At 31.3% G+C, this 19,784-nt stretch overlaps 1 protein-coding gene and 1 long non-coding RNA gene across 5 annotated transcripts in view; one reads left to right on the plus strand and one right to left on the minus strand.

Annotated features, from left to right (window-relative positions):
• LOC130449282 (uncharacterized) overlaps nt 1-14,581 on the minus strand; it is a 342,002-nt gene extending 327,421 nt beyond the window's left edge. The window contains exon 1 of the long non-coding RNA XR_008910431.1: nt 14,297-14,581. This is a non-coding gene — a long non-coding RNA (uncharacterized LOC130449282). The remainder of the gene's footprint in view (nt 1-14,296) is intronic.
• LOC130448965 (CUGBP Elav-like family member 4) overlaps nt 1-19,784 on the plus strand; it is a 1,535,225-nt gene that overhangs the window by 1,160,147 nt on the left and 355,294 nt on the right. The gene's annotated exons all lie outside the window — the stretch shown is intronic.

The following is a 19,784-nucleotide window of genomic DNA, read 5'->3' on the forward strand; positions in this document are numbered from 1 at the left end:
ATCCATGAGAAGACAACACAAAATATACGGAAAGGGTTCCTATCATACAGCTCAAATAGATATAAGTTCTGTTCCATCAAGATGTTGTACCCCACCGCCAACTTGACAGAGACCGTCACTTCAAGAAGAATTTCAGCCTTGGTCATTATGACGATTCTAGTTTTCTGGTTGTCAATATAAGTTCATAATCAGTTTCCATTTCCGGTAATGATTTTATCATTTCATTTGTCAAATTTTCGTCTTCTGGTGCCTTGCCCATCTTCTTTCAGATTTTTTTCTATTTTTTTTGTTTTCTTTTCTCTTTGTTCCTCACTTTCATCGTGTCCACTCTTGACCTCCCTGAAGTAATCTCGCCACCTTTCCATTATTTGGCCTTCCTCAGTGATTACTATGTTTTTTTGTCTCCCATAATCTTCAGTTATATCGTCCTTTTTTTGATTGTTGCCTTATCGTGTTTAATGCATTCTTACGACGGATAAAAGATGTATTGTAAATGCTACACTGAAAATATGGAAAACTAAACATAAAAGACCTTTCTCCTTGGAGAGAGTTTGTGTATTCACATTGAATTACCGAATAGAAAATCTGTGAATATTTACTAACAGGTTTAAGCAGAATAACGAATGTACATCAGTAATTTTGAACTGAAAGTCGGGATCATAATTATCAGTTTCTAGGTTATAGTACCTTTACAATGTGATCCAAAATTTCATCCGATCTAATGAGTCATCTGAATTATTTTCTTCATAAATCTCCCAGCTATTCTTTTAAATTAGAATATAGTGTCTTCATTGGATTTTAGGAATAATTTTCCCGTATTTTCGTAATTATATAAATTAGACCTCGAGAGTTAATTTGAATTTTCACTCTTTCACTCAGTTAAGTGAAGAATTAAACGTTTTGTGATCATCACCTTTGTCTTTCGATTTAAATTAAAACTGTACAATTGCCGAGACGTATTATCATCTGCTTCTACTTAGTTTTCTTTCTTTATTAATTTCCATTTATCTTTCAAGTAGTTTCTTTGTTGAAAAATGCATCGAAAATATTACAAGAAATGGAAGAACCCAGTAGCGTATTGAAGTATTGAAACTATGAGCTTTCATATTATGCGATTGTTCAACTTATTTTATAAAAACTCATCTATCACAATTTATTATAACTACTGTGATGCTCAGTGATAACAATAGTGGATAGATCCTTATCTTATTAGTTACATTTTAAAATGAAAATCTCAATGTATAAAAAAAGCTCAAAGTTTTGGCGTAATCATTGAGAAGAACATTATTACGTTTTATTCTAGATGATGATTTGAGAATATAATCAAATATCTATCAGAAAAATTTTTATTATCAGAGAATATTTTTAACGGAACGTCTATGACGAGTCGTAAGTTTTTGAGCTTGATAGTTACCTTTTGAACTTCTCAGTTTATAATTTCAGTTTATTAGAGTGATGAGAAAAATATTGAGTTTTCTCTACAAGTCTTTGTACTTTGCTTTATTTCAAATATGATCTGCATTATTTTAGAGAGCTTCCATTTTACAAAATTTTTCGCAATGAGACTGCCAAAAATCGTCCGAACTTTTATTAGGGATATTTTAAGTACATGCTGAAATGTTATTTTAATGATCATTGTTGTTTATATGAGGCCAATATTCTCGAATTTTATTATAATTTTATTGTTGATGTATTTGAAAATTTGTAGTCTCCTGCTGGATCCACTATATTATTTTTTTAACAATCATTCCTCCCACATCACACAAGGATATTGTGAAAAGCTGATCCTATTGGATGGGTGGTGAAGAAATTTCTTTTAAGACATCAAAATAAAATTAAGACATAAAACTTGTACACATTAAGAGTGGAAGTGATGAGTCAAAGTTTGTACGCACGTCAAAGGTAGAAGGAATGTTAGATCCATGTGTAATCACGTCTGCAAAAAACGCCGGAAACTCGATGATGGTTTGAGGATGTTTTGGAATAAAGGCGACTGGACACCTGATGAAAATTTTGGGAGGAGGGATTTTGAATAAAGTGGGCTATAAGAAATATTAAACGAAATTGTAGTACGTTCCGGCTAACACCCGATCGTTAGAAAATTCATGTTCCAGCATAACAACAATTCCATGCTGTGCAAAACGGAAATCAAAATCAGTGTCTACTTCACATCTTTGGAATGTCCTAAATAACGAATGAAACTAAATAAACGACGATTATACATCGAAATTGTGCACGCAAATAATAAAGGCGAAAGGGGGTTACATCGATGAATAAAAAAATTTAAATATGTAATAATTGCAGACTGTGGTTTGATTATTACTGTATTTTCATCTTCTTCAACATATAGACTTTAGACGGGTAGTGTATGCCGGATCACAGTCATAGATACATTGTAAACATTGAAAGTATAAAAAAATCATTTTTGCACTATTCCTCCGAAAAAGGAGAACGAAAAACAAGGGTTACAAAATAAAATTGGTAGAATCGGTCTTCAGAATCTCATATACGATTTTACGATGAGACCAGAATAGGCTCAGACTTAGGCCGAGTATGTACAACTCTGGTCCTAGCTTGGAAGCCGTTATTGGCCCAGACTTGATGAGACTCTGGGATGATAACAATGTCCCTCACTTGGTTTGCAAGCTTGGACCAGGCCTGGTTGCTTGTTAAAATAGATTTTTTTTATTGTTAATAAAATTATAGTTTTATGATAAATTTCTATTAATGCCTTCTACTAATTAATATACATAAAGGAATTAGTGAGATAATTAAACATATAAAAAATGATACTATTTTTTATTATTCTATTTTTTTTACTTTTATTTATAAAAAATATTTATGGATAAGATATTAGAACAAAACTTTATATAGTTATTCAGAGTTGTGCCTAACTATAGGTTGGCCGAGGTAAGTTATCCAGGCTTCAACCAGGCTTGGACCATAATTGGTTTGCCAATGTCGATCAAGCTAAGCCCCGTCGTTCAAGTCTGGGATTATCTAAAAAATAGAGGTTGATAGAGTTGAAAAAGTTTATTGTCAACATATAAGTACAGAAATGCGAAAGAAGGTTGGTCATATGAGAACTATCAGTTTTTTATAATTAACTAAAACATCCGTTAAAGTTAAAATGGGAAATGAACATAAAGTATAGGGCTTTGATGTATTTACACTTTCCATCAATTTCTATGAAAATTACTCAATGGCGAACTACCCAGCATAATGTTGAAAAGTAATAATTCATATTACCATTTCTGTATCTATATCCTCACAATTTAATTTTTCAACCTAATCATCATTTATCATGACAATAATTCTTATACTTGTAGACCAGTTGTGCCAAGAATCACGTTTCAGACTTTTCAATTTTTGGAGCATTTTGAATATAGTTTTTGCAATTCTTGAGTACCATAATTTTTCTGATGAACAAGGTATCTACAAGCTCAACATCCAGTGAGAATAAATAAATACAAAATTCATTCATGTTCCAATGATTTGGTACACAAAAACTCTATATATATATATATATATATATATATATATATATATATATATATATATATATATATATATATATATATAATATATTCACAAAAATATAACTATCCTAATAACATTCCATATTGATGTTAATGAAAGCATATACAAAAATATTTCCAATAAAACTATATTAAAATACATTAGAATCAATCAAATTAGGTATAGATTATAATTTATACAACAACAATTTTCACAAAATTTTACCTCCAATTCCCATTTTTGATTCAAAGATACTATTACTGTTATTAACGAAATTAAAAACAAATAACAATTTGTTTCATATAATTCAATTTCTGCAATAATTTTGCGCGCTTCCGGGCATGCGATTTCCAGTTAACGTTTCACACATAGGCGTGTATGGAGACTTTTTCGAGACTAAATATAGAATATATTGTATACAACAACACATTGATTTTTGAGGCTTCTTGCTGGGCTTCCCAATAAAATAAGTTCCAAATCGATAGTAAATTTCTATTCAGAATTCCACTTACGAATTTTCAAGAGTATATTCATTGTACTCATTCAATGAAAATATTTTTTTTTCAAATATTGTTGGAAATGAAGCAAAAAAACGTGTGAAAGCCACGGCCCTTAATATTAATATTCAGATATCCCACATGATAAATTCAATTTACCGTGTTAGAAAGCTTGTTTTTTGTGTTTAGAATTTTATAACTCTTCAATAGGTTAAACTATATCAATATCTCGTATAAAATTGAACGCTCTACAAAAAAGCACTTCTATAATTTTATGATTAATTGACACGTTTCGAAGTTATTCAACTTTAAAATATAATTCATCATTTTTTTTCAATTTTTAACGAAAATATCAAGTTTATTAAGAAGTTACAGTCAAATTATTTGTGTTCCAATTTTTTGTTTTGGTGTCACATATGTTTTTATTTATCTGTAAAATTTCTAATATTATCGGATCCTGATTTTTTAATTTTATTTTTAAATGAAAATTACTTTCATTAATTTTTTTTCTGTTAACTTTGTGATATCAGAGAAGTTTTATCACAATCCTGGAATTTTTTCCTATAACAATTGTTCCTATTTTTTTGTAAATCACTAATGCTCGATCAACGCTAGCCCATGTTCCGCAACATCGTTATCGACTGTCTATTTATCAAAAAACTTCACACATTCATTATAACTCTCATTTCATGCAATTTTATATAATGATCAATGATTTAGTCTACCTTTTTTGATGAACCAATAAAAATTTATAAAATTCTAAACTCGGAAAAACAAGGTTTCCCATGTCAATCATCTAAATATTAATATCAAGGGCTGTGGCATCCACAGGATTTTTTTAATCATTTCCAACAATATTTTTGATTTATTAAATTAAAAAATAGTCGATTCTTTTATTTATTTAATAACCACATTTCTCTTTTACCAATACCCTGTTTCTTTTTATGCACCTGAGTCATTCACTGAAATATTTTTTATTCAGTTTCTCCAATAAATTACATTGATTTTAGATATATTTTAATTGATGACGTTTTTTATCAAATATAGAAGATATTTTGCGTTTACACCTTACTTTGCTCTACCTACGACATAAATATCCAAATATAATCTAAGAAATTCGATTCTAAGAAAAAAGAAACATTCGCTCAAATTTTGAGAGTTACAATGGATAGAAATGGTATACTGACTAATAAAGTACCAGTAACTCTTTTACCTGTGGTTCAATTGGAACGAGGAAAATAATACTTATGGGTCACTATAGATCCAAGACTTTACGTACGTCAGATTATAAATTGAGCGTATCTATGGAGAGATAGCTCTAGAAAAGTTGCTGTTTCAATGTTACCCCGTGATCGGGGTAACATTGAAAAATGGTATAAATAGGCTTCTACGTGCCCACAGGTTAATTATTCGCTCAATATAACCCCGCAATTGAAACAAGCGGTAAAAATTAGTAGGAGGTCAGTTTATTTTACCCTATTTTCCAATGCCAAGGTGGTTATATTGGTTGACGAAATATATTTTTTTTTAATTTTCTTTATTAAAATAACAAAAGATGAGGGAAACGTATGAACGACAGTCTTTATAAACACTTTTAGCCCATAACATACCCGTCGATTTTGATGGAAAAAACCATTTTTCCACGGCGGTCTTCAGCTGGAGCGAGCAGAAATCTCTCAAAATCCTTAGACTTACGATTGACACGTCATCTATCTGAACAAAAAAACAACATTATATTTCGTTATAATTTCACAACGCAGTGAAAAATCTACCTCTGGCCAATAGAAGGCAGATTTATTAGCATTTCTTAAGAATTTGACAACTGGAGACTACCATCAGGCAGATTTTCTTGTATAAGGACGACGAAAAATTTTAAATTTTTCTTGGTTGCGAATCTCAAAAGCACATAACCGTTAGCGACTGCAGCCTCCGTCGGCTTGTCGTCCTGTTTATTCTCTTCTTAGAGCACTTCATCATAAAATGTCTCGAGATCACAATCAAATTCGTCCTGAAGTTGTATTTCTACGTCGGAACTAATACTATTAAATTTAAAAAGGTTGCAGAATCAAACCATTCATGAATTGTACGGTTGTATCTTGTTTTATCGAGTCCTCCTTCCATCCAAGTTGTCCAAAGGTTTTCTGGTTTGTAGACTACTACAGTGGCAGCAGAGCACCTGAAGCGCTTCCACAAAACATCAAAGAAATATTTGATTTTGAATGAGACAATAAACGTTCTGGGTATTTCACCCCACTTTTAAAAAAGCATTTTGTAGACCCAGGGTCAACCGACAAATTTGTCTCATCTAAATTGTATATGTAATCGGGGGAAACTCCGTCTAGACATTGCTCAAGGTTATCAAAATATACATTGAAAACTTCTTTAGTGGTAGATGCTCAGGATTTTTAGGATTTTCTCAAACTTATTTTTCTGTTTCTTTTCAGAAAGCCTTTAATACAGTCGATACTAGACAAATTATTGTTAAACTGCTGAGCTGTCCTACCCATTTCGTCCAAATGGCTTTTGATAATATGTCGTTAAATCTTCGTGAGTCAAAGTAAAGCCCCATTCAGCGGTTTTCAAGAGCATATCAACCAGTAACTTTTCTTCGTCGTTGATGAAACCTGGGGGCCTACAGATTTTTTTAACTTTTTTATTGTTCAGTTTGTGGCTTAACGTTCCTTTTGGGATCTTGTATAGCTTCGACGCCTTGGAAAGTGACAAATTTTTTGTTTTGATTTCGCGGATTGCTTGTTTCATAGTATCACGAGTGTAATTTTTGTATGATCAACTACCCAACTTTCTAACTTAAACACGCATTTTAAAACGGTATTTTCAAACGACAGGATGTCGCCTGTACAGGCTGAATCTTGCCGATCAATGTTACCCAACTTTTCCAAAAAAATACACATTTTTTTTATTATGTAGCTAAAAATATTTTAGTAGAATAAGGTGCTAGTATCGTGCAAGTTTCAGAGAAATTTTTTCTCTAACTTTTTCTTTTAGGAACAAATTCAAGTTTTTCTTCTTAATTTTGAGAACCTGAAATGAAATTTCATAAGGAAGTCCAAGAAAAACATATTTGCGACCGTCAAAAAAATAGATCGGTACCAAAAAACAATTTCAGGTCAGCTTGTGTTCAAATATAATTTCAATTGTTCAATGTTCCCCTGGGGTTCAAAATAACCCCGTTTTACGGTATATCATATCTTAACAATACCTCAATTAATTATGATGTGAATCTATCTATAGATGTTTTTAGAGTATTCTGTGATTGCTTTTCCATGGAAAAATGCTCAATTGAGATCCTCAACTCTGATTTTTCAACTACTCAAGTGGAATTAACCAGCAGGCTAACTTCAGTTTGACTAGTTCTGATCCCGTGTATTGCAATCATCCAACATCTTCCGTTCTCAATTATCTTTGTGTAAATAGTTAACTCCGTCGAAGACTTCGTCGAAGCATCGGAGCGAGTACCGTAGTCGAAATTCAAGAACAATACTTTGACAGAAAGTATGTATGAAATTGAAAAAAATTTTTTTCATCAAAAATCCACTTTCTTATGTATTTCGGCAAAATTTTCACTGGCGATTAATGTTCGGGATATAATTATGATTCTGAGACAAAAACTTCAATGAAGAAACAATGAATTACTTCTCCACAAAAAGCTCTGTAAATCATGATCATTGTCTTCTCACATTTTAAAGGAAAATTGTTAGTTTTGAGGAACATTATTATAAACTGTGTGTTCGGTTTGGCAGACCTCAGAAGTGGAATTAACCTCCCTAAAGCTGTATCTAATAATAGCAATCATTGATACACTGCGACTGTACGAAAAGATGTAACATATCTTTCCACCCTAGCTATAGTAAATCTTAGTCTTAACTTAAAATTCTAGAAATCATTCGAACGCTTTATGCTAAAGTTTCTTTTGATTTGCGAGCTTTTGGCCACTTAAAGTTTGCCTGTTTGCCTATAACTGCTTGAACCATCTCAATTAGCACTTCTGATTCTTATCAAAGAGAAAAAATGTGCTTTAAGTTTGACATCATTCCTGACATTGGAAATGCTACGATAGACCAGATAGAATCTATCCCATAACTTAACCTCACTACATATTTGATTCATTTATTTTATATAGATTCGATCATATAGATCCAATTGAGATAGATCCGATTTTAATACGTATGCAGGTTGTTTTCAAATAAATTTGATTTATCTAAATTTGGTTTATATAAATAGTTTATATGATAGTCTTAAATCCGGCTTCAGGATTAGTACGCTCATCGGCTTTTTGTTTAAACCCAAATTTTTATGGTAACCTAACAAAATTTGACCGTTACATACACTTTGGCAAATACAGGAATGAATGTGAAATAGCTACGCTCGTCAATGCGCGTTACTCGATGATGGTAGTAGGGATTAGTACGGTCCCTCAAGCAGGTATACTTGACTACTATTATCAGTTCTATTGTGTTTGTTAGATAGTGAAGATCACTGCGTGTGTACCTACTTTCTTTGTTTCAACTGAATACTGAGAAAAATTTTTATTGGTGCAAAATAAAGATATTATTATTTTGACAGTGGTATGAAATGGAAATCAAATCAAAAGAGTTTTGACTGGACAGAGTTGAGAAATTTTGGCAAATATAATTTATTTTATGCGCCAGGATGTGCAGAAGCAGAAAATAAACCTAAGAAGGACAATCAAAAAGTTCAAGAACGTGTTGCTATTGCCACAGATGCCAGTGTGAATACAATTTCAAATTGAAAAGGACATGAGGCAAATAGAAAATAGAGAATCTTTATCATTTTCTACTCCAAACAAAAAAAGAAAAATATTAAAACGCAAAACAGGCTGGGATAATTGTGATAAAGGTGTTCTAAGAAGATATATTTTGAATTATGATAAGAGAGTACCAACCTTGCGCAATATACATAAAATATTTCACGATGAATATGGCTACACTGGTTCAAGGGAAGGTTCAAGAAAAATTATGCATACCATGGGATTTCGGTGAAAGAAAACTAAAACAAATAGAGAACTTTTAATGGATAAACCTGATATCTGACAAAAATTATTGAATTTTTCAAGAATTTCGGGAAGAAAATAGGTCTATAATATATATGGATGAAACGTATATTCATTCTCCAGATACACAATAAATCTTGGAGTGATGATACAAACGAAGGACTGCGTCAGCCTGTGTAGGAAGGTAAGCGATTAATCATAGTACATGCAGGTAGTTCCAGTGGTGTTGTTCCTAATGCTTGCACAATCTCAAACCAAATCTGGTGATTATAACGGAGAGATGAATCACAGTAATTATAAAAAATGGGTCGAGGAAAAATTAAGACCGAACTTACCGCCAAAGAGTGTTGTTGTTGATAACGCACCTTACCACAATATGGAAATTGAAATATTAAAATTTTAATAACAGAAAAGCCGATATGCAAGAATGGCTTACACGGCGAAACCTTATGTTTACACTGGATATGCTAAAAGTTGATTTATACCATTTGATTGAACAGCACAAACCACAACTTAAATGTTATCAAATAGATCAGATTCTAAACACACATGGTGACGAAACCCTTAGACTTCCGCCTTACTACCCTGACCTGAATATCATTGGGCTAATTTTGGGCTTCATTGAAACATTATATAGCAGACAGAAACATCAATTATAATTTGACAGAGGTAAAAAATCATTGTACCGAATTTTTTAATATGTTCGATAAAAAATGAATGGAAGTCACGGTGGTGTAACCATGCAAAAAAGCATGAAAAAATGTATATGGACATGGAACCTTGCTTTGATGTAGCAATATACCAAATTATAATTTGTCCACAGGACGACGACACTTTAGATTTAGAAAGTGACGAAAGGGAAAGTGACATGAACAATATTGAGAGCGACAGTGAAATTTGACGTGTTCATCCAGTTCATCGTGGTCGAACTTAATAATTTAATTTTTAAGATAAATCACTGATTATTTTAATAATATAATTATACCTACATTTATTAGTATACGTAGTATATTAAAAATATCTATTATTTAAATTAATTTAGTGAATAAATATTTTATCCGTACTTTAATAATGTATTTTTAATTATTGGTTTAATGCTTTGGAAGGGTTTGAATCCCTGTTTTGACATACATTTAGACATTCGAAGTTACATAAATTCCCATCATGCTGAAAATCAGTAGAATTGTTTAAAAGACAATTAAACATAGAATTTGATTGTTACCCATTTTTTCCGTGTATGGAAAAATTTTTATCAAAGTCAAATGTCAAAAAAATTAGTTCTTCGCAATTTTCAGCAAAACGGTAAGTTTAATCATAAAAATACCTCAGACAACAATTGTAGATAATAAAATTATCTGAAAAAACGTATGGGTACATTTTTTCCTAGAAACCACTGTTTCTGACATAAAATAATTCAAAATGTTGTCGTATTGAATGGTTTCACTGTTGTTATGAGTTTTTGTAAGAAATTTCTGTTGACTTGGTGGAACTGTCGTAAGTTCATCAAATGAATTATCAATTTACGAAGATGTTGTTCTACAGCTTTGGTATTTCTCGTACAATCATTATAGCCATTAAATACGACAGTAAATCTGAAACATTATAACTTCAAAAACTTTTTGAATCGTTATATCTCAGAAACGGTGGCTCCTTGGAAAAAAGTATTCATATATTTTTTTGTAGATAATTCTATGATCTACAATTTATGTCTGAGGAATTTTCATGATGAAACTCACCGTTTTGATGATTATCACGAAAAAATCATTTTGTTGAATAAAATTTTTTTTATACACTGAAATGATGGGGAACATTCAAATTTCATTTTCAATTGTATTTTAAACAATTTTACTGATTTTCAGCTTGGTGGGAATTCATGTAGCTCCACTCTTATTGGTCTACTACCTGTTTCTTTAAGTAAATATCTGCATTCTTATTTCGTTTGGACTTATTCTAACAGATTTTCATCAATATATTATTAAACAGTAATGAATACTATTGATACCTTCATTTACGTCTCCTGAATAATTAAAGAATGTTACTTAATATATATTTTATTCTGGGGTACAGAATTTATTGCATTGATTATTTACCGTAATTATTCACGTACTTTGTCATCCGAATACTTTCTTCTTTTAACTTCGTGCCTCTCGTACGTTTCTCGACATTCACTCCTGTATTTTCCAAACTGTCATTGAATTAAATTTATTTTATTTTTGGAAAAAAATCGTTCACTTGTTTTATGAATAAAATCACGGCAATCTATGTAAACATTCTAAAAAATCCCGATTGCAGGTGCACATCTGGCCGCACATCTTCGTACCAGGTATAAACAGTGTTGAATATGTTGAATTATTAATTGCCAGTGTGAATAAGTAAATAGAATTTCGTTCGAATACGTTTATTTATTCGAATTACATTAAAAACATGCTATTTCTAACGAGCCATTTTACGACTGACTTTTCGCACTATTGCCACGATCACAACTCTTGATCTCGTGCGTTGCCGTGCTTTTTCAGTATAGAAAAATACACTGAACATAAACTCCCCCCTTTGAAGGGTACCTTCAAAATAAATACATTAATATGTAAAGTAAATTTGAACATAAAATAACATTGCACAAGATAATTAAATGTCTGTATCTTCTTCCATTGGAAGTGGGCATAAATGACGTACGGAACGGTTCACAATTCCAGCAGTGGTTTGGGTTTTTGCAAGTCTGGAGACACCATCTTTTCCTTGAGACAGATGCAGGATTCTACCAAGAGGCCATTTGCATGGAGGTTGGTTACAATGTTTAATTAGTACAAGAGTTCCAGTCTTTAGCAATGGTTTTGCTGGATCCTTCCATTTATATTGCGTGTGCAATTGGGAAATATATTCTCGTTTGAAACGTGTCCAAAATTGTTGGTACATCCGTTGTATATCTTGAAGTCGTGATAATTGGTTTGATGGGGTTGTTACAAGATCAGCATCAGAAAATAAGGTTATAGGGCGACCAATTAAAAAATGGGAAGGTGTGAGAGGTTCTAGATCGTTTGGATTGGTGGATTGGGAATAAAGCGGGCGTGAATTTAAAATTCAGACATTGAAGTAGGTTCGTTGATTTCATTGAGTTCCCAAAATTTTTGTAATTGATAATCCTCGGGTATGGTTTTGGAAAGGTTGCAAATAGACGTTTTTATTGGACTTGAAATCAACCCGGAAATGATCCAACTCAGCTTGGTGTTTTTGTAAAATCGGACGATTTTTACCTAGAGTGATTTTTCCATCTAATAGAAGGTCCCAAAATAGAGTAACGCCGATAATCATGTCGATTTGCTTAGGCAAATAGAATTCTGGATCAGCTAGATAGAGATTATTTGGAATATTGATTGAGGAAATATTAACTTGTTCTGTGGGTGTGGTTGATGATATAATTGGAACAACATAACAGCATAGATTATTTTGAAAATTATTACAGTTCGAGTATATGGTAATAGAAGTTTTTTTTGTGAGAGTGGATATTGTTTGATTGATTCCCATGATTGACAAATTGGTAGGGATCAACGTTAGTTTTAGACACTTGCAACAGGATTCGGTTATTAGATTGGATTGGGCTCCAGAGCCTAATAATGCTCTACATAATTGAAAACTGCCTTGGTCATCTTTTACCTTGAAAGTGACAGTTGAAAGAAGAACAGATGAATTGTAAATGCTTTGTTGTTTATAAATTGAATTTGTTTGTAGTAAAACATTTGAACAATCTCCTTGGGAGATAGATGAATTGTTAGAGTCACTGCATGACTGTTTTATTAATTGGGAATTGCACTGATTGTCTTGATTTACATTTTTCATTGTGTTGTTAGAATTGTGTAGTAGCGTATTGTGTTTTCGTCTGCATTATTTACAGTGGCCTAAATTGCACGTTTCTTTTGAATGTCCTATTCTGAGACTGTTTGAACATAATTGTAATTCTTTCACCTTGTTCCATCTTTCATTGATGCTTAATTTTAAAAAGTCATTACATGTATAAATATAATGCTCACCTTTGCAGAAGTTACATGTTAATTTATTCATTGATAAATGTACATGACTGCGGCCCTGTGCCTTTGTCGATTTTTGGATATTGGGATTATTATGATTACTATGTAATACCTTAGTTTGAGAAACCTCTTCCAAAGATTCCAGTACATCTTGTCTTTTTTTTAAGAATTCTAGAAAATTGTGTAATGTGGGTAATTCAGATGAAGTATGAGATTCTTTCCATTTGTTCTGGGTAAATTTATCTAGTTTATTATAAATGATATAAATAATAGTCATATACCAGAGGGTTTCTTTGGAAAGATTCATTCCTTCAAGTGCTGTGATATGTTTTGAAATGTCATCTACTAGATTTCTAAATTTCATAAATGTTGATTTAATTATAGGATCAATATTAAACAATGCTTTAAGATGTGTAGCAAGTAAAAACTGTTTTTTATCAAATTTCTCACAAAGTTTTTGCCAAGCTCTCTGATAATCTTGAGATTCATCACACCCAGAGATTACTCGTTTTGCATAACCTTCTAGAGCAGCGTTTAAAAAATTATATTTTTGAATATCATTTAGATAGGTGTTGATTCAATTGTTGACATAAAATTCTTTTTAAATTCTAGCCATTGATCATACTCACCATTAAAAACAGGTAATTTGATTTTAGGAAGTAAGAAGTTTGATAATGAATCTTTGATTGATGAAGAATTTTCTTTTGCTGTATGACTTGTTCTTTTTGAAATGTAGTCTTTTAGAAATGATAAATTAGTATAATATTTATTTTCAAAAAGCTCTCGTTCTTCAAACTGTATTTCAAGTTCTTCTTCTGTACAATGTTCTTCTATTAATTTTTGTATATTTTCAAATTCATGAATTAGATTGATATTGTTGTCGTATCGTAATTGAACATCTATTAAATCAGGCGAGATAATACCGTCCTTGATTGAAACTATATATTTTTCAAATGTTGTTAAACGTTTTTTTATAGATCCTCTATTTCTAATGAGTTGTTTAATATCTACACTAGTCATTATAATAGAAAATAATTATTAATTTTGATACTTTAATTTATTTTATTTTTATATTAGTGTGAAAGTCAATTAATAATAATACTTTAATGCCTGATTTATATTTTTTGATACAAATCGAATAGAATTCAAATAATACGCTCTTGCAAAATGATCTTAATGACAATGATAAATAGAGATGAAAATCGTAAGAATAAGATCGGACTGACCTTGTCTAATTGCACATCCGACCAAATTGTTATTCTTCGGAACGTTGCTGTTACCGTCTTGAAACTTTACTGGGCAACTGGATAGGCACACTTTTTAAACTTGTGGATGGATTGATTCCTTGTGTAGTTTTATTTTAATTGATATAATACTAGACTTATTCACACATCCGACTATCGAAGGACCAAAAATATGTTGAATTATTAATTGCCAGTGTGAATAAGTAAATAGAATTTCGTTCGAATACGTTTATTTATTCGTATTACATTAAAAACATGCTATTTCTAACGAGCCATTTTACGACTGACTTTTCGCAATATTGCCACGATCACAACTCTTGATCTCAGCGTTGCCGTGCTTTTTGAGCATAGAAAAATAAATTGAACAAACAGGTATGATTTATATGTTCTAAACGTACATTTATTAATTACATATGGAATTGAAACTAATTTTTTCTATTTATTATCGTATATAGTTGCCTAATTAATCTCGGCCGCAAATTTGGGTTGCTGGCTATTAAATATGATGAATATTCAAGGTAGGGAGAAAAATATTTAGCTCGTATCATTTGTTGGACGAATATAGTGATAACCAGTTGTATGAAGTTTTTAAGTCATTGTACATGCGTCGAATGCAAGTGTTCTCAACCACTGGGGGTTAACAAGTACTCAAAATGACAAATTTGAAAATCACAACAACAAATGTATTTTTAAAAAAGTGCATCAATCAATTTTTCAAATGAATAATTATTTAAATAAAGTATTAAATAAATTTGTTAAATTGTTAATATTTTGATGAATGGAGTAATTTATTTTCATAAAAATTATTTCTAACAAAAAACTTGTGTGGTGTGGTGCTACAATATAGTAGCTATAACCTATACTATTTTTGAGATCAATTGACATTTTACTTACAGTTTGTGCTCTGTAAAGATCTTAAAATTGTTTTCTTCTTCTTGCTTTAGAACTACAATTTTTTTAGACGGTGAATTCAATTGTTGAATGTGTTATGACATTTATATTTTTTACGACGAAACAATCACATTAGGGAGCACTTTTTAAATGATGCATCCACTACCTTGAATAATCATCAACTTTACCAGCTAGCAACCTTTATTTGCGGCAGGATTTAATCAGGCAACCAAATATTATAATAGATACAAAAAATTAGTTTAATTTGATATATAACCGATAAATGTACTCTATGAATATAAATGTACCGAAATCATACCTGTCCATACTTGGCTGCGAGAAGGTAAGACCAGGTGCCCAACGGCAACCGTGATTTCTTAGAATTTTTATATAAATTGCCGTGACGTAGATGAGATTTTATTAAAAAATCAAATGAACAAAATTATTTCCCAAACATAGATCAAAAATACTAACGGCCAAATTTTGTAAGGCAATGTGGTAAATATTTATTCTCATAGTTATAAATATGCATAAAAATTGGGGTTTTATCAAAAAATCGTTGAGCTCACAAATCCTGCAGCTGGATCTTAAACTATGAATAGTTTATATGAATTTTATTCATGGAAATGGAAATTCCGTGTTATGGGTATAAGTCTATCTGGCTAGTGCTACTCCAAATGTTCATAGTGCGGAAAAAGGGTATTTGGATGAGTAATATCGATGTCAAAGAACTACTTCAAATTTCGAAAGGTAGGTTTGAAAAAATTTTTAAATAGGATATTTAACTATCAGGATGTGAATGAGTCTAACCTCAAATAAGTATTACGGTAGATTCTGTCACTAATATCAAACATTCCAATTCATAAGTTTGGTTTCGTTCAAAATTATTTGTCAAATTGACCTTATGACATTATCTTTGACAAATATGTCATGACTAGTAGTGAGCTTCACAACCCTTCCAGATTTTACTAATTCATGTGCATACGAATCAACGATAATCAAGGTGAACGTTTAGACTTTTGAAAAGCACTGTATATCATTTAATGTTATTCACAATAATATCCTTGTCAATATTATCAACTCAATTCAAGCATATAAATTGTAATTGTGCAATGGAAATGACTATAAAAGCTGACATGGTTTCAATTAAATTCACATAATCACTTCCGATTAGAAATACAAATTCGATTCTAACAATTAAATTAAGTGATAATGTATTCTCAATATATATTATTCATATTGTGCTATTAAATATTCAATACGATCGAAATCTATTCTGAATTCGTAATTTCCATTTCAATATCACTATTTTATATTGTTGTATATTAGCATGATTTAATATATTGTTAAAACAACTATATTTCCATCCAAAAGATTTTTTCTCCTTTATCATAACTTTAAGAAAGTAGCCTGGAAATTTTTTTTGTAGTACCGTGCGTAAAATACATACTTTGAACACGCTCTGAAGTGCGTATAACTTTACTTTAAGCAGTAAACAAAGCGTAAACAAACGTATTATTGAGGTTTCCGTACTGTATTGGCTAGATTTCGAAGACCACATGTGGAAGGTCCCTGGTTTAAGTTCCGCTGATACCATTTCTCATTTTTCTTTTTATGTAGTAATAATTATTTTCAGGTGGCTTTTATATATGCCGAAGAGAAGCTGATTTATTAACACAAATTCGTCTATTGAGAAGAAAAGATTAATTTTGCTCAAACCGCGTTTTTATCCAAAGAGAGGGAAGTGGCACTAAACATGCAGATAGCGATGCGCGTACACAATAACAAGTACTATTTCCATTTTCAGAAAAATCGTCGCAGAGACTCATACTATTGTCAAACAGAAACTAAGGGTTTATAATAGCTGAAATTTTGTTGAGAATATCTCAACGCATGCGTATATATATTTTCCAGCTTACAAACATTGTTGAGTGATGACATATACTGGTTAAGATCGGAAATTTTTACCTCATATTTTATAATGACTAGAATTATATTCCTCTGATTAATTTTGATATTCTTCTAGTGATTGGCATTATTTCAATAAGGGTTAAATTTGAGCAAAAGTAACAAAGCGTGGTCTTCGAGGGTTTCCATACAATTGTCATAATTCATTATTCTTAACGTTTTCAATGTTTGTTTTGAATATTTTTGCAATTATCGTAACAACCAATATTAGTCTGTATTTAAAATTAAATTCATGAAATTCTGAAATACAAAGATTGATAAACCTATCAATTAAGGTTCAGGGATATTTAGAACAGATTCAGAGAGAGAGAGTTAGAGTAGCATATTGACCACAAGGGCAACAATAATTCAAGAAATTGCATATGAAATATTAAAAAATTCCATCCAGAAATAGCTTGATATCACGACAAAAATTCATCAAACTGCAACAAGCAATTTATCAAACATGAATGAGGCTTTAACGAATTCTTGGCTATTGTTAATGTTACTAGATATTTTTGAAAATTCAGATATTGGTGACTCCTCAAAACTTCTGCTTTGACTGTATTGTAACTTTGGTTCCAATCAGAATTCATTGACAGATTTTTTTCGTTTATAAATAGGTAAAAATATAACTAAATAGTAATGTAGAAACGAGTCATTATTAAACTCGAGGGGTATTTATTTGGTTTCTTATCAAAGTTTTATTGGGTATCAAATGTTCACTTCAGAGTATTATCTCAGAAGTACCTGGCCTAACAAAAATTTGTAAAAAAAAATTTTTGTTCTTGTTAGCTCCATACACATTTCCCACCGATGTTCAATAACTTGAATACCCTTTTTTATAATAAGAATCGTCATGCTCTTCAAAATAGCTATTAGCCACCGACATAACCTCCTCATTGTACGGAAATCTTCCAACACTGAGCCATATTTTCAAGTCTGAGAACAGAAATTAATATTAGGAGTATAAATTTGGCGAATGGGTTGCATGAAGTAGCAATACAAACTTTAAATCATCAATTTTCAACATTGCAATAATGAATGTGTGAGCTGGTGCATTGTTTTGATGAAACAACACTTTCTTCTTAACAATATGACACCGTTTTTGCTTTATTTCTTCGCTCAACGTTGCAATAAGTTCGCATAATAATCGCCGTTGATAGTTTTTCCTTTTCACGGTAGTCAATGACAATTATCCCACTCGCAGCATGAAAAACCGACGGTATATCGTTGCCTGCAGATGAAACAGTTCATCATTTGGTCGCGTCATTTGGTCGATGTTGGTCTTTGCAGGTCGTACGGCCCCGTTTAAGCTCTGGTACTCAATATTTTACAGTTGATAAAGAATGAGCACTCTCACCCATAGTAGAATCTATTTCATCTCTCTATTGGCTGGGCCAAAGTCTTTTATATACAGTATTGTATCACATAACGATGACCAGCATCTGTTCGCATGTTTAAAAATTCAATGAAAACGTTCACCATTGATGGTTGCCGAACATATACTAAACAACTTGGTGTCTTCAGGGTTGGAACACATTTTGTGTAGATTGTGTACTTTCTAATACAGTGTTATTTTTTATGCACTAAGTCATGTCAGGTATTTTTGGGACTATCCTCGCACAGCTCCATTCTCCATCATTCATTATTCAGAATCAGTTTGATCTAGGATACTAATGTTTATATTACTAGTTAGGTGGAAATTTCCCACCTTTCATAAATATTTTGATTACATGCTTCCGTTCCGAATTATTGGAAGGTTATTCAACTATGATCTAAATCCAATGCTTTTATAAATGGTTAGATGAAATATTATTTAGTATTTGAATAAATATATAAGCAGCAAACGAAGTTAAGATCAGGTTTATGAAGATACTTTGTTTATATTGGAACAATGAAGTTGACGTATGAGACTGAATAGTTTTGAATATAGTTACGTGTAGAAAGGTTCATTCAAATCGAAATATAGGTATTTGAAAAATGAAACGTTACACGTAAACGGTAAATCACTGTGACAAAGTCTGGGGTTTATATGCCAAGAAATTACTTGAAATATGCGCATATATATACAGGATTTTTTCGGAAAATATCCACTAAAATCTCGAAATAAGCACCAATTCATTCATATAAAAAATATGCAATGTGAATGATACCTAACAATAAGTTATGTCGTTTTTATTCACCTAAACAGGGTGATTCATTATGAAGTTATAATACTTTAACCATACTCGTATGTAGAGTCCATCCGGGTGACTATCATGGAGCTACTAAAAAGTTCTTTCAAAGTTGATAATTTGAAAAACCAGAAAAAGTGCAAAATTAACCATAAATTTGACAAAATTTGCCGGAAAATTTGAAAAACATATCTCAAAATGTGATTCACAGTAAAATGTGCAAAAAATCTAGAAATATCATATATTGCGGATAAGAAACAGTACATGTATTATGAATATATCGAACCTCCGCTCAACTTGTGTCACAACTCAAAAAATTAGAAAGTCTTTTTCATTGCACTATTGGTGATAGAAAACATAAAAATCTTTTCACAAATAATATCATGCGAATAATTACTCTTGCAGGAACTCTATCAGTTTTTAGTTAGAAGTTAGAATTAATTTCAAACGCTTAT

This window comes from Diorhabda sublineata, chromosome 1 (assembly GCF_026230105.1).
Source record: "Diorhabda sublineata isolate icDioSubl1.1 chromosome 1, icDioSubl1.1, whole genome shotgun sequence".
NCBI classification, from domain to species: Eukaryota; Metazoa; Arthropoda; class Insecta; order Coleoptera; family Chrysomelidae; genus Diorhabda; species Diorhabda sublineata.